The following is a 13789-nucleotide window of genomic DNA, read 5'->3' on the forward strand; positions in this document are numbered from 1 at the left end:
ATAAAAAGGAGAAGTCCCCAGGGTGTGCCATCTCTTTGCCTACTTGCTCACATGTTTTTGGACTTTTGCAGACCTGCCGCCAGTGATGTCATACCCCACCCACAATGATGTCACACGTGACGCTTGCCATTAGTTAATATTCATGAGCATGTAGCCTAGCAATGCACTAGGAACCGATACATCATGAATATAAGTAGATAACACAGTCACTCCTCACTACGAGGTCAATTTACTAAAATGGGAGTTCTATTTAAGATGGGAAAACTTTTTTGTACCGCTCGGCTGCACAGGCGTTCGCACACTTGCAAAGCAAAAATACACTCCCCCATAGGCGGCGACTATCTGATCGCAGCACTGCAAAAAGTATCTAGCGAGCGATCAACTAGGAATGACCCCCATTGCCTCTACCACCACCTCTTATGGGAGGCTATTCCACTTGTCCACTACCCTTTCTGTGAAGTAATTTTTCCTCATATTTCTCCTGAACCCCCCCCCCCCCTCCTCCAGTCTCAGTGCATGTCCTCGTATCCTATTGCTTCTCTTCATTTGGAGAATGTTTCCCTCCTGGACTTTGTTAAAACCCTTGATATATGTGAAAGTTTCTATCATGTCCCCCCTTTCCCTTCTCTGCTCCATACTATACATACTGAGATTTCTTAGTCTTTCTGGGTATGTTTTGTGATGTAGGCCATGCACCATTTTAGTTGTCCTTCTTTGTAGAGTTTCTAATGTATTAATATCCTTCTGAAGATATGGCCTCCAGAACTGAACACAGTATTCTAGATGAGGCCGCACCAATGACCTATACAATGGCATTATTCACTGGCGTATCTATAATAGGTGCGGTGAGTCCAGAGGGGCCCACACCGCACACACCGCACCCATTTCTTCTATACTTACCTTTCCGGCATCCATCGGCGACTGTGTGTGGGCCCAGGGCCGGCCCGCCCGTTACGCGGGGTACGAGTAAGGCGCCACAGTTGGAAGGCGCCGGCAGCCGCACTCCTAAGCTGCTGTCTGACTCCTGCCCCGGCCGCGCTCCCGTCCATCCGTCCGCCCACGCTTCCCATCCGCGCTCCCGGCCGGCCGGCCGCCCGCGCTCCCAGTGGCTCTCTCCTCTTGCGGTCCGTAACTGCGGCCATGCTAAGATGGCCGCCCAAACACGCGTCTCTGTCTGTCTGAGGCTGCCTGTTCCTGAGCTGCTGTTATACACATCTCATCTCACGATCTACCTCTAACCTGCTGCACCTTATTTCACCTATGGTAACCCCCTCTTACTCTCACCTAGAGATTTCTCTTGTGCCCTCTACCAACTTATGAAATTTGCTACCATACAGTACCTGATCAGTCTTTTCTACAGACTTCAAATACATAGATAATTGTTAGAAAGGGAGAGAGAGAGAAAGCGAGAGAGCGAGCTTTAAACTCCCCCTCTTGTGTCTCAATAAATACCTGGCACATTGTGTATAACGTGCTGCACCTGGCGCATTGTGTATAACGTGCTGCACCTGGCGCATTTTGTATAACGTGCTGCACCTGTGCTGTGAACCCCTCCCTCCTGAGCTGTCTTCCTACGGGGCGTGGGGAGGACTGCCTGCGGCTTGAGCCAGAGCCTGAGGAAAAGCCTGCCTGCATGCTGACCCTGGGTGTCGCCGCAAGCACCAAGAGACTGACCTGCGCAATGGTGAGTGCATCTGCCCTGTGCCCCCAGCGGCATGTGTGCCCGCACTGCAGCAGGCTGTGTGGGGTGGTGGATGGGCGTGCTGTAGGGGGTTCCAGCGTTGCTGTTTGCGGTGGACGACTGAGGGGCTGAGGCTACACTGTGTGCATTGTGTATAACGTGCTCTACCTGGTGCAATGCGTATAACGTGCTCTACCTGGCGCAATGTGTATAATGTGCTCTGCCTGGCGCATTGTATATAACGTGCTCTGCCTGGCGCAATGTGTATAACGTGCTCTGCCTGGCGCAATGTGTATAACGCGCTCTACCTGGCACAATGTGTATAACGTGCTCTACCTGGTGCAATGTGTATAACGTGCTCTGCCTGGCGCATTGTATATAACGTGCTCTGCCTGGCGCAATGTGTATAACGCGCTCTACCTGGCGCATTGTGTATAACGTGCTCTACCTGGTGCAATGTGTATAACGTGCTCTACCTGGCGCAATGTGTATAACGTGCTCTACCTGGCGCATTGTGTATAACGTGCTCTGCCTGGCGCATTGTGTATAACGTGCTCTACTTGGCGCATGGTGTATAACGTGCTCTACCTGGCGCATTGTGTATAATGTGCTCTACCTGGCGCATTGTGTATAACGTGCTCTACCTGGCGCATTGTGTATAACGTGCTGCACCTGGCGCATTGTGTATAACGTGCTGCACCTGGCGCATTGTGTATAACGTGCTGCACCTGGTGCATTGTGTATAACGTGCTGCACCTGGTGCATTGTGTATAACGTGCTCTACCTGGCGCATTGTGTATAACGTGCTCTGCCTGGCGCATTGTGTATAACGTGCTCTACTTGGCGCATTGTGTATAACGTGCTCTACCTGGCGCATTGTGTATAATGTGCTCTACCTGGCGCATTGTGTATAACGTGCTCTACCTGGCGCATTGTGTATAACGTGCTGCACCTGGCGCATTGTGTATAACGTGCTGCACCTGGCGCATTGTGTATAACGTGCTGCACCTGGTGCATTGTGTATAACGTGCTGCACCTGGTGCATTGTGTATAACGTGCTCTACCTTGTGCAATGTGTATAACGTGCTCTACCTGGTGCAATGTGTATAACGTGCTCTACCTGGCACAATGTGTATAACGTGCTCTACCTGGCGCATTGTGTATAACGTGCCATATCTGGCGCAATATGTATAACGTGCTCTACCTGGCGCATTGTGTATAACGTGCTCTACCTGGTGCAATGTGTATAACGTGCTCTACCTGGCACAATGTGTATAACGTGCTCTACCTGGCGCATTGTGTATAACGTGCCATATCTGGCGCAATATGTATAACGTGCTCTATCTGGCGCAGTGTGTATAGGAGGTTCTACCTGGCGCAGTGTGTATAGGAGGTTCTACTTGGTGCAATGTGTATAAGCGGCACTACTGTGTGGTGTAATGTGAATTGGCACTATTATGTGGCCACGCCCCTTTCCCATGAAGCCACACCCCCAATTTTTGCAGCGCGCCTTCGGCGCGCACTGTCTATTCTTTGCCGTCTGGGAGGTGGAGCACCAATTCACTTTCTGCCAAAGGGCACTAAAATGTCTAGTTATAGCTCTGGTGCAGGGTGTCCTGCATGCTACACAGCCCAGCAGCATTGTCACAACCCTCCTCCCCTTGCAACATTTTGTAGTGTCCAAATCAAGTTTCTATTTTTATATTTTAATCATTAATAAGATTAATAAGAATCTTCATTCCGATGGGACCCAGAAAAGGACAGATAGGACCCCAATTTTTAAACGTGAGGGCTCCATGGGACCCACTTTTTTTTGGCCTCAGCGCGATCACTGCTCCCTGTCACCCCAGCCTTCCCTGTCACCCACTATCTCCCTGTCACCCCAGCCTTCTCAGTCACCCACTATCTCCATCACCTCTGCCACCCAGTCACGCACTTTCTCCCTGTCATCGACAATTTCCCTGTACCCCTGGGGGTACTAATGTGTGGCCACGCCCCTTCCTTGTGAGACCACACCTCTTTTAAAATTTGATCCCATCAAGGGGCGCTAAATTCTAAATTCGCTTACCGAAAAAATTTAGCTTGGGCCCCCTCCTCTCCTGTAGCCGTCACCGCCGCTGCTAGCGCACTGAGCGCTAGAGACTCTGGCATAGTGCCAGAGTCTATAGCGCAAGCGCAGGACTCCAAAAAAATGGCGCAGCGGCCATTTTTCAAGTCCCGCGCATGCGCTGCAGACTCTGGCACTGTGCCAGAGTCTCAGCGCTGAGAACGCTAGCAGTGGCGGTGATGGCTACGGGAGAGGAGGGGCCCACACACGGAGTCTGCACGCGGGTCCCCTCCTCTCTAGAAACGCAGCTGGCATTATTACTTCTTTCTTTCTGCTGCTGCTGATTCCTCTCCCAATGCAGCCAAGCATCTGACTAGTCTTTCTCATTGCTTTGTTACATTGCTTACCTGCCTTTAAGTCACTGGAAATAGTGACTCCTAGATCCCTTTCCTCCTCAGTAGTTCCCAGTATAGTGCCATTAATACTGTATTTAGCCTTTGGATTTTTGAGACCCAAGTGCATGATTATGAATTTTTTGGCATTAAACCGTAATTGCCATGGTAAGCGGCATGATCTTCCACCGTCTATAGTGCCCACCATGGCAATCTCTGTCCACCGGGTGGGAAATTAAAAAGCTTCCGAGTTGATGACTGGGTTCCGTAATCTGACACTAGGGGGTCATTCCGAGTTAATCGCTAGCTACATGCGTTTGCTGCGCAGCGATGAGGCAAAAAAATGGCACTTCTGAGCATGCGTATGCGGCGCAATGTGCACGCGCGGCGTACTATTACAACGAACTATGTAGTTGTACACAAGGTCTAGCGAAGCTTTTCAGTCGCACTGCTGACCGCAGAGTGATTGACAGGAAGTGGGCGTTTCTGGGTGTCAACTGACCGTTTTCAGGGAGTGTGCGGGAAAAACGCAGGGCGGGTTTGTGACGTCAAATCAGGAACTGAATGGTCTGAAGGGATCGCAAGTGCTGAAGTGTGCACTGCAGGTGGGGCAGATGTAACATAGCAGAGAAAGTTAGATTTGGGTGGGTTATATTGTTTCTGTGCAGGGTAAATACTGGCTGCTTTATTTCTACACTGCAATTTAGATTTCAGTTTGAACACCCCCCACCCACAGGGCACGCACAGGGCATGCCGGGTCCTTGCTAAATAGTTTTATTCTTATTTTGTAAGGACCTCCCTGTTCTGTCAGTTATTGTATATATAGTCACTTGTCTTATATAACGTTACTGCTGTTCCTCACCTCTCTTTGTAAATGCTGCTCTCTGCTGGTGAAGCTGCTGCGCTACATTAGCATGTAGTGCAGCAGCTTCACCAGCAGAGTGCAGCATTTACCTTCCCAGGACACACAGCCTCATGCAGCTACAGTATATCTCCTTATTAACATGACAGGCATACAGGTGGAGGACAAAAGGAGACAATATGAATATAATGACCGTTTATGGGCTTTCTGTGACACCTATGTCCTGCGTTCTGCAGCACCATTATCTCATGACAGAATAAAGCCTGGGCACTGGACGTGGAGACTCACAGGAAGATACTGGTCTGACTTAAGGATTGATGAATGACGAGGCCAGGACTGTGCATTTTATAAAGCTCTAGCCGTTCAGCTTCCCTTCCTCTCTGATATACACAACCTCTTGGTTGACAGAAGCATCTGGCACAGTACAATAGGTAGAACACGGACGGTCTGAAGCAGCGTTGAAGCAAGTGGGAATGCATTTCTCCTGCAGTGCGTGCAGGGAACTGAGGGTCACTTATGCAATCCTTACTGCGTTGGCATGTTGTCGGGCACAGGACCCGTTCCGCGCATGTGCAGAAAGTGTCTTTCGATCGCTTTGCAGAAATGCGAATGCCTCTGCCTGATTGACCGCCAGAGGCGTTCGCGGGAAGGGAAGGAGACGATTTTCAGGGAGTTGCGAGGCAAGGACTGCGTTGCAAGATGCAATTTCCTTGAACTCGCAAGCCGCGCTTCGACGGAAAACCTGAGTAAGCTGAGGTTTACTCAGCCTGCCGTCGCAGATGAACATCGCGACTGATGGTCGCAATGTTTATCACTGATGTGATCGCATTGCAAATGCAGAAGGGAGGTGGTGTGCAGGGAGGTATGAGGTGGCATGCACCTCCTCCTGCATTTGCAATGCAAAGGATTGCAATTGTAAAGCTGCTGCTAGAAGGTGCAATTCTTACTGAATTACGCCCTAAATGCATATATTCACCATATGAAAAGTTGTATAGATCATTATCAGCCCTATCCGTGGTGCAAAAGATCCGTCTCACAAAAGACGTTGCCCACAATTCCATTGGCACATCCTCACTGAACATAGGGGGTCATTCCCAGTTGATCGCTAGCTGCCGTTGTTCGCAGCGCAGTGATCAGGCAAAAAAAATGGCATTTCTGCGCATGCGTATGCCCTGCAATGCGCATGCGCGACGTACGGGTACAAAGCCCGTTGTGGTTGTGCTCAGGTTCTACCGAAGTTTTCAGTCGCACTGACGGCCGCAAGAAGATTGACAGAAAGGGGGCGTTTCTCGGTGTCAACTGACCATTTTCAGGGAGGGTTTGCAAAAATGCAGGCGTGTCTGAAAAAACGCAGGCGTGGCTGGGCGTTCGCATGACGTCAAATCCGGACACGAATAGGCTGAAGTGATCGCAAGCGCTGAATAGAAAACTGTTTTTGCAGAGCTCGGCTGCACATGCGTTCGCATTCCTGCTAAGCTAAAATACACTCCCCAGTGGGCGGCGGCATAGCGTTTGCACGGCTGCTAAAACTAGCTAGCGAGCGATCAACTCGGAATGACCCCCATAGCCTACAGGCCAACACCCAGCCATCCCTGGCTGTCGCAAGTGTAGTTGCTACTGAGGTGTGTGTGGCTCTACATCGAGCGCACTTGCGTGAGAACGGCTCCTGAGCACAGTGGGGACGCATGCTCTGTGTGCCTCTGTACACTCACACCAGGGACGCATGCTCTGTGCGCCTCTGTACACTCACACCAGGGACGCATGCTCTGTGCGCCTCTGTACACTCACACCAGGGACGCATGCTCTGTGCGCCTCTGTACACTCACACCAGGGACGCATGCTCTATGTGCCTCTGTACACTCACACCAGGGATGCATGCTCTGTGCGCCTCTGTACACTCACACCAGGGACGCATGCTCTGTGCGCCTCTGTACACTCACACCAGGGATGCATGCTCTATGTGCCTCTGTATGCTCACACCAGGGACGCATGCTCTGTGCGCCTCTGTACACTCACACCAGGGATGCATGCTCTATGTGCCTCTGTATGCTCACACCAGGGACGCATGCTCTGTGCGCCTCTGTACACTCACACCAGGGATGCATGCTCTATGTGCCTCTGTATGCTCACACCAGGGACGCATGCTCTATGTGCCTCTGTACACTCACACCAGGGATGTGTGCTCTATGTGCCTCTGTATGCTCACACCAGGGACGCATGCTCTATGTGCCTCTGTACACTTACACTGGGGATGTATGCTCTATGTGCCTCTGTACACTCACACCAGGGATGCATGCTCTGTGCGCCTCTGTACACTCACACCAGGGATGCATGCTCTATGTGCCTCTGTATGCTCACACCAGGGACGCATGCTCTGTGCGCCTCTGTACACTCACACCAGGGATGCATGCTCTATGTGCCTCTGTACACTCACACCAGGGATGCATGCTCTATGTGCCTCTGTACACTCACACCAGGGACGCATGCTCTGTGCGCCTCTGTACACTCACACCAGGGATGCATGCTCTATGTGCCTCTGTATGCTCACACCAGGGACGCATGCTCTATGTGCCTCTGTACACTCACACCAGGGATGTGTGCTCTATGTGCCTCTGTATGCTCACACCAGGGACGCATGCTCTATGTGCCTCTGTACACTTACACTGGGGATGTATGCTCTATGTGCCTCTGTACACTCACACCAGGGATGCATGCTCTGTGCGCCTCTGTACACTCACACCAGGGATGCATGCTCTATGTGCCTCTGTATGCTCACACCAGGGACGCATGCTCTGTGCGCCTCTGTACACTCACACCAGGGATGCATGCTCTATGTGCCTCTGTATGCTCACACCAGGGACGCATGCTCTGTGCGCCTCTGTACACTCACACCAGGGATGCATGCTCTATGTGCCTCTGTATGCTCACACCAGGGACGCATGCTCTATGTGCCTCTGTACACTCACACCAGGGATGTGTGCTCTATGTGCCTCTGTATGCTCACACCAGGGACGCATGCTCTATGTGCCTCTGTACACTTACACTGGGGATGTATGCTCTATGTGCCTCTGTACACTCACACCAGGGATGCATGCTCTATGTGCCTCTGTATGCTCACACCAGGGACGCATGCTCTGTGCGCCTCTGTACACTCACACCAGGGATGCATGCTCTATGTGCCTCTGTATGCTCACACCAGGGACGCATGCTCTATGTGCCTCTGTACACTCACACCAGGGATGTGTGCTCTATGTGCCTCTGTATGCTCACACCAGGGACGCATGCTCTATGTGCCTCTGTACACTTACACTGGGGATGTATGCTCTATGTGCCTCTGTACACTCACACCAGGGATGCATGCTCTGTGCGCCTCTGTACACTCACACCAGGGATGCATGCTCTATGTGCCTCTGTATGCTCACACCAGGGACGCATGCTCTGTGCGCCTCTGTACACTCACACCAGGGATGCATGCTCTATGTGCCTCTGTATGCTCACACCAGGGACGCATGCTCTGTGCGCCTCTGTACACTCACACCAGGGATGCATGCTCTATGTGCCTCTGTATGCTCACACCAGGGACGCATGCTCTATGTGCCTCTGTACACTCACACCAGGGATGCGTGCTCTATGTGCCTCTGTATGCTCACACCAGGGACGCATGCTCTATGTGCCTCTGTACACTTACACTGGGGATGTATGCTCTATGTGCCTCTGTACACTCACACCAGGGATGCATGCTCTATGTGCCTCTGTATGCTCACACCAGGGATGCATGCTCTATGTGCCTCTGTATGCTCACACCGGGGATGTATGCTCTATGTGCCTCTGTACACTTACACTGGGGATGTATGCTCTGTGTGTCTCTGTACGCTCGCACCGGGAACGCATGCTCTGTACGCTTCTGTAAACTCACACCGGGGACACATGCTCTGTGCGCCTCTGTACAGTTACACCGGGGACACATGCTCTGTGCGCCTTTGTATGCTCATGCCGGGAACGCATGCTCTATGCATCTCTGTACATTCACACCGGGGATGCATGCACTGTGCGCCTCTGTACACTCACACCAGGGATGCATGCTCTATGTGCCTCTGTATGCTCACACCAGGGACGCATGCTCTATGTGCCTCTGTACACTCACACCAGGGATGTGTGCTCTATGTGCCTCTGTATGCTCACACCAGGGACGCATGCTCTATGTGCCTCTGTACACTTACACTGGGGATGTATGCTCTATGTGCCTCTGTACACTCACACCAGGGATGCATGCTCTGTGCGCCTCTGTACACTCACACCAGGGATGCATGCTCTATGTGCCTCTGTATGCTCACACCAGGGACGCATGCTCTGTGCGCCTCTGTACACTCACACCAGGGATGCATGCTCTATGTGCCTCTGTATGCTCACACCAGGGACGCATGCTCTGTGCGCCTCTGTACACTCACACCAGGGATGCATGCTCTATGTGCCTCTGTATGCTCACACCAGGGACGCATGCTCTATGTGCCTCTGTACACTCACACCAGGGATGTGTGCTCTATGTGCCTCTGTATGCTCACACCAGGGACGCATGCTCTATGTGCCTCTGTACACTTACACTGGGGATGTATGCTCTATGTGCCTCTGTACACTCACACCAGGGATGCATGCTCTATGTGCCTCTGTATGCTCACACCAGGGACGCATGCTCTGTGCGCCTCTGTACACTCACACCAGGGATGCATGCTCTATGTGCCTCTGTATGCTCACACCAGGGACGCATGCTCTATGTGCCTCTGTACACTCACACCAGGGATGTGTGCTCTATATGCCTCTGTATGCTCACACCAGGGACGCATGCTCTATGTGCCTCTGTACACTTACACTGGGGATGTATGCTCTATGTGCCTCTGTACACTCACACCAGGGATACATGCTCTGTGCGCCTCTGTACACTCACACCAGGGATGCATGCTCTATGTGCCTCTGTATGCTCACACCAGGGACGCATGCTCTGTGCGCCTCTGTACACTCACACCAGGGATGCATGCTCTATGTGCCTCTGTATGCTCACACCAGGGACGCATGCTCTGTGCGCCTCTGTACACTCACACCAGGGATGCATGCTCTATGTGCCTCTGTATGCTCACACCAGGGACGCATGCTCTATGTGCCTCTGTACACTCACACCAGGGATGCGTGCTCTATGTGCCTCTGTATGCTCACACCAGGGACGCATGCTCTATGTGCCTCTGTACACTTACACTGGGGATGTATGCTCTATGTGCCTCTGTACACTCACACCAGGGATGCATGCTCTATGTGCCTCTGTATGCTCACACCAGGGATGCATGCTCTATGTGCCTCTGTATGCTCACACCGGGGATGTATGCTCTATGTGCCTCTGTACACTTACACTGGGGATGTATGCTCTGTGTGTCTCTGTACGCTCGCACCGGGAACGCATGCTCTGTACGCTTCTGTACACTCACACCGGGGACACATGCTCTGTGCGCCTCTGTACAGTTACACCGGGGACACATGCTCTGTGCGCCTTTGTATGCTCATGCCGGGAACGCATGCTCTATGCATCTCTGTACATTCACACCGGGGATGCATGCACTGTGCGCCTCTGTACACTCACACTGCGGACACATGCACTGTGTGCCTCTGTACACTTACACCAGCGACGCATGCATTGCGTGCCTCTGTACACTCACACCGGGAACACATGCGCTGTGTGCCTCTGTACTCTCACACCGGGAACACATGCACTATGCGCCTCTGTACACTCACACCGGAGACGCATGCACTGTGTGCCTCTGTACACTCACACCAGGGGCGCATGCACTGTGCGCCTCTGTACGCTCACAATGGGGATGCTTGCACTGTGCGCCTCTGTACGCTCACAACGGGGATGCTTGCACTGTGCGCCTCTGTACACTCACACCAGGGGCACATGCACTGTGCGCCTCTGTACGCCCACAACGGGGAAGCATGCACTGTGCGCCTCTGTACACTCACACCAGGGATGCATGCACTGTGCGCATCTGTACACTCACACTGCAGACACATGCTCTGTGTGTCTCTGTACACTTACACCAGCGATGCATGCGTTGTGTGCCTCTGTACACTCACACCGGGAACACATGCACTGTGCGCCTCTGTACACTCACACTGGGAACACATGCACTGTGCGCCTCTGTACACTCACACTGGGAACACATGCACTGTGCACCTCTGTACGCTCACCCCGGGAACACATGCCCTGCGCGCCTCTGTACGCACACACTGGGAACACATGCACTGTGCGTCTCTGTTCACTCACACCGGGGATGTATGCACTGTGCGCTCCTGTACACTCACACCGGGGCTGCATGCACTGTGCGCCTCTGTACACTCACACCGGGAACACATGCCCTGTGCGCCTCTGTACACTTACAATGCGGATGCATGCACTGTGCACCTCTGTACGCTCACACCGGGAACACATGCCCTGTGCGCCTCTGTACACTCACACTGGGAACACATGCACTGTGCGCCTCTGTATGCCCACACTGGGAACACATGCCCTGTGCGCCTCTGTACGCACACACTGGGAACACATGCACTGTGCGCCTCTGTACACTCATACCAGGGACGCATGCACTGTGCGCCTCTGTACACTCACACTGTGGACGCATGCACTGTGTGCCTCTGTACGCTCACACCGGGAACACATGCACTGTGCGCCTCTGTACACTCACACTGGGAACACATGCACTGTGCGCCTCTGTACACTCACACTGGGAACACATGCACTGTGCACCTCTGTGCGCTCACACCGGGAACACATGCCCTGCGCGCCTCTGTACGCACACACTGGGAACACATGCACTGTGCGTCTCTGTTCACTCACACCGGGGATGCATGCACTGTGCGCCTCTGTACACTCACACCGGGGATGCATGCACTGTGCGCCTCTGTACACTCACACTGGGTACACATGCCCTGTGCGCCTCTGTACACTTACACTGCGGATGCATGCACTGTGCGCCTCTGTACACTTACACTGCGGATGCATGCACTGTGCGCCTCTGTACGCTCACACCGGGAACACATGCCCTGTGCGCCTCTGTACACTCACACTGGGAACACATGCACTGTGCGCCTCTGTACGCTCACACCGAGTACACATACCCTATGCGCCTATGTACGCTCACACCAGGAACACATGCCCTGTGCGCCTATGTACGCTCACACTGGGAACACATGCACTGTGCACCTCTGTACGCTCACATCGGGAACACATGCTCTGTGTGCCTCTGTACGCACACAGTGGGAACACATGCACTGTACGCCTCTGTACACTCATACCAGGGACGCATGCACTGTGCGCCTCTGTGCACTCACACTGTGGATGCACGCACTGTGTGCCTCTGTACACTCACACCGGGAACACATGCCCTGTGCGCCTCTGTACACTCGCACTGTGCGCCTCTGTATGCTGACACTGGGAACACATGCACTGTGCGCCTCTGTACACTCACACTGGGAACACATGCACTGTGCTCCTCTGTACGCTCACATCGGGAACACATGCACTGTGCGCCTCTGTACGCTCACACTGGGTACACATACCCTATGCGCCTATGTACGCTCACACCAGGAACACATGCCCTGTGCGCCTATGTACGCTCACACTGGGAACACATGCACTGTGCACCTCTGTACGCTCACACCGGGAACACATGCTCTGTGTGCCTCTGTACGCTCTCACTAGGAACACATGCTCTGTGTGCTTCTGTACGCTCACACCAGGGATGCATACACTGTGCGCCTCTGTACACTCACACTGTGGACGCATGCACTGTGTGCCTCTTTACGCTCACACCGGGAACACATGCCCTGTGCGCCTCTGCACACTCGCACTGTGCACCTCTGTACGCTGACACAGGGAACACATGCACTGTGCGCCTCGGTACACTCACACTGGCAACACATGCACTGTGCTCCTCTGTACACTCACACCGGGAACACATGCCCTGTGCGCCTCTGTACGCACACAGTGGGAACACATGCACTGTACGCCTCTGTACACTCATACCAGGGACGCATGCACTGTGCGCCTCTGTGCACTCACACTGTGGATGCACGCACTGTGTGCCTCTGTACACTCACACCGGGAACACATGCCCTGTGCGCCTCTGTACACTCGCACTGTGCGCCTCTGTATGCTGACACTGGGAACACATGCACTGTGCGCCTCTGTACACTCACACTGGGAACACATGCACTGTGCTCCTCTGTACGCTCACATCGGGAACACATGCACTGTGCGCCTCTGTACGCTCACACCGGGAACACATGCTCTGTGCGCCTCTGTACGCTCTCACTAGGAACTCATGCTCTGTGTACTTCTGTACGCTCACACCAGGGATGCATACACTGTGCGCCTCTGTACGCTCACACCGGGAACACATGCTCTGTGCGCCTCTGTATGCTCACACTGGGGACGCATGCTCTGTGTTTCTCTGTACACTTACACCGGGGGACACATGCACTGTGCACCTCTGTATGCTGACACTGGGAACACATGCACTGTGCGCCTCTGTACGCTCACACTGGAGACGCATGCTATGTGTGTCTCTGTACACTTACACCGGGGGGGACATGCACTGTGCACCTCTGTACACTTACACCGGGGGGGGACATGCTCTGTGCGCCTCTGTACGCTCACACTGGAGACGCATGCTCTGTGTGTCTCTGTACACTTACACCGGGGGACACATGCTCTGTGCGCCTCTGTACGCTCACACTGGGGACGCATGCTCTGTGTGTCTCTG

This window comes from Pseudophryne corroboree, chromosome 7, assembly GCF_028390025.1.
Source record: "Pseudophryne corroboree isolate aPseCor3 chromosome 7, aPseCor3.hap2, whole genome shotgun sequence".
Lineage (NCBI taxonomy): Eukaryota > Metazoa > Chordata > Amphibia > Anura > Myobatrachidae > Pseudophryne > Pseudophryne corroboree.